This window comes from Cherax quadricarinatus, chromosome 30 (genome assembly GCF_038502225.1).
Source record: "Cherax quadricarinatus isolate ZL_2023a chromosome 30, ASM3850222v1, whole genome shotgun sequence".
Lineage (NCBI taxonomy): Eukaryota > Metazoa > Arthropoda > Malacostraca > Decapoda > Parastacidae > Cherax > Cherax quadricarinatus.
Window position 1 is genome coordinate 25,659,847 of NC_091321.1, and position 3,835 is coordinate 25,663,681.

The window sequence follows — 3,835 nt, forward strand, 5'->3', positions numbered from 1 at the left end:
ACTTCCTAGCAGAGTTTACTGCCAGAGGGGAATCATAGGCCTGTCCCGTGTGGAAAAATAATAATATTGAACTTTGTGTCAGAGGAAAGAAAGTCTCCCTGAAAGCATTGAGTATACATAGTGTATAGTGTATACTACAGTGGCTCCCTAGTATATTGATGATAAAGGCTAAAGTGTCATTTGAAAACAGGTGAATTTGTAAATGAAGTGATAAGCCTATAGAGGAAGGTGCCAGAAGTCGCCAGAAACTTACCACAGGTCAGCTGTTTTTAATAATCTTCCTGGCCTGCTAGTGTACTCGCATATAATCTAGTGATACCAGTGAATAGCAGAATACAGTGTTGTAGTAGCAACTAACCAGTATTATAATGGTACTTAGTGAAGTGGAGTGACTTTCATTAGTTTCTTTTTCTTGAAATACCAGACGTTACTGTGAATTTCATATAACCTGTAGTTACCAGCGGTCGCAATATACACAACGAGAAGCAATTATTACTACAGAAAAAGCGCCCTTCCTCCAAAATTTGCACCAGTCAACTATAGTGATAATATAGCATTTATTGTGGTGGAGACGGAAAAAAAAAAAATAGAGAAGCTAGATACAGCGATTGATAAACAAAGGTGGAGGCTCGACCGTTCGTCATTGTAGGAGCTGCCAGCAGTCACCGGCTCTTCAACACGCAAGTTATACTTTTGTATCAATCAAATCACATATTACTCGGGTAGATAATTTCCAGTAGATCCTTCATGTGTTAGCTCAAATCACCGACCAGTATGGTTTAAATAAGTGACCCACTGATCAGATCAGATAGACTGGTCCGAACCCTTGACTGGTCCGAACCCTTGACTGGTCCGAACCCTTGACTGGTCCGAACCCTTGACTGGTCCGAACCCTGGACTGGTTTCAAACGGTTTCGTTGAGCACCACCTAGCAGGTTATTAATAGAATATTCAAGAGGTTGCTAGTAGAATTGCAGTAAATAAACCATTCAAATCATTATGAAGCTGTGTGTAGTCTGTGGTCAGTCAAACAAACGGGCTTCCACATGCATAAATTGTCATTTCTGTGGAAATTGGTGTCACGCCCCTTGTGCAGATATCCAAGAACTAGCTACAAGCAGTATTAAAACAGGGAAGTGTTTTTGGGTATGCCCAAATGAGATAAATCTGTGGACTAAAATCACAAGGGTATTAAAAGAGGTCAACATCAAAGCTGCTTTCATAGAAAACCTGGAAGCTTTCTACAACAGATGGGAACATAAAAAGTCCGGGCTGAATGGTACTTCCCTTGATACTGGCCATGTAGTCAGAAACTGTAAGGCTGGAGATGATGTCCTGGTAGTCAGTAAATGGGGGGCTGATAGTGCTGTCCTGGGAGACAGTAATGGGGAAGCTGGAGGTGCTGTCCTGGGAGACAGTAATGGTGAAGCTGGAGGTGCTGTCCTGGGAGACAGTAATGGTGAAGCTGGAGATGCTGTCCTGGGAGACAGTAATGGGGAAGCTGGAGATGCTGTCCTGGGAGACAGTAATGGTGAAGCTGGAGATTTTGTCCAGGTAGTCGGGAATTATACGCAGGAAGGAATACATATGAATGACCGCATAGGGGACAGGAGCCATAGTAGGGAAACAAGTGTAGTCAAAGATAAGATAAAACCAATATTGCAAACTAGAAATACCGCAGGAAATAGCAAACAAGAGGACTCCACTAGCAATAGTGAGGATATATTACCAAAAACAAATGGTGGGAGCTCCATTGTTGGTGCTAGGGAGGATAGAAGTAAGACAGGGAAACATGCACCAACAGGGAATACAGTCACAGAAACCCAAGGCAAACGGAAACCAAGCCTGTGCACATACTATGCACTCGGTATCTGCTGGCATGGGAAATCTGGAAAAACAGATGGGACGTGCAACTATGACCACCCTAGGAAATGCCATGCCCATATGACAACAGGAAAATGCAAACTCCCTTCCTGTAAGCTTTTTCACCCTGAACTGTGTACCTCTTCAGTACAGGAAAGACTGTGCTATAACTTAAATTGCCAGGCATACCATCTAAAGGGGACAAAAAGATACAAAACATCCAGGCCATGGGAAAACCTGGGTAGCCACAGCCACTCAAGAGGGAGAGGTTTTTTAGTGCCAGGAAGGAAAAAAAACTGGCAGGAAATGGCAGAAATCGTACACCAAATCCAGTCATTCCTGGAGTGGAACCACAGTCGATGGCCTCCACTCCAAACCAACAGATACAGATACTAATGCCGGAAAAAAAATCCCCCCCCAGTACCAACAATACCACCAGTCCGATAACATTCTTCTTTGCAAATATACAGGGTCTAAAGCCAGCAACAAACAACAAAATACCTTTCATCCGTGGACTGCTTGCAGAGGCAAAGGCAATGTTCGCGGCTTTCACTGAGACCCACATAAAGGATCACTTGGACAACGAAATATGGATCCCAGGTTACAACCTATACAGATGTGACAGAGTGAACAGGCAAAAGGGGGGGGTTGGCCTGTACATTGCAGAGTCACTTGTTTGCACAGAACTGCTAAATGCCTCAAATGATGTAGTGGAAGTTTTAGCAGTAAAGGTCGAGAACCAAAACCTAGTCATTGTGATAGTCTACAAGCCTCCGGATGCAACATCCCAGCAATTCCAGGAACAGCTGTTAAAAATTGACCACTGTCTGGAAAACCTTCCAGCTCCTGCACCCAACATCTTGCTCCTGGGGGATTTCAACTTAAGGCACCTAAAATGGAGGAATATAGCAAATAATATTGTTGCAGTAATAACACCAGGAGGCAGCTCTGATGAAAACTCACACTCACGCGAGCTTTTAAATCTCTGCACAAAATTCAATTTAAACCAGCAAATAATAGAGCCTACTAGACTGGAGAATACACTAGACCTCATCTTCACTAACAATGATGATCTGATAAGAAATATCACCATATCAAAAACAATATACTCAGATCACAACATAATTGAGGTTCAGTCATGTATGCGCGGAGCCCCAGACCGACATAATGAGATTAGTCACGAGGGAGCATTCACCAAATTCAACTTCAATAACAAAAACATAAAGTGGGACCAAGTAAACCAAGTCCTAACCGATATAAGCTGGGAAGATATACTAAGCAACACAGACCCCAACTTATGCCTAGAACAGATTAACTCGGTAGCACTCGATGTATGCACAAGGCTTATTCCTCTAAGAAAAAGGAGGAGTAGATGTAAAACAGAAAGAGACAGGCGCTCCCTTTACAGGCGACGGAAAAGAATAACAGAGCGGCTAAAAGAGGTCAATATATCTGAAATGCGTAGGGAGACACTGGTCAGAGAAATAGCAAGCATCGAACTTAAGCTAAAAGAATCCTTTAGGAGTCAGGAATCGCGGGAAGAACTAAAAGCCATAAATGAAATCGAAAGAAACCCAAAGTATTTCTTCTCCTATGCCAAATCAAAATCGAGAACAACGTCCAGTATTGGGCCCCTGCTTAAACAAGATGGGTCCTACACAGATGACAACAAGGAAATGAGTGAGCTACTCAAGTCCCAATATGACTCAGTTTTTAGCAAGCCGCTAACCAGACTGAGAGTCGAAGATCAAAATGAATTTTTTATGAGAGAGCCACAAAATTTGATTAACACAAGCCTATCCGATGTTATCCTGACGCCAAATGACTTCGAACAGGCGATAAATGACATGCCCATGCACTCTGCCCCAGGGCCAGACTCATGGAACTCTGTGTTCATCAAGAACTGCAAGAAGCCCCTATCACGAGCCTTTTCCATCCTATGGAGAGGGAGCATGGACACGGGGGTCGTCCC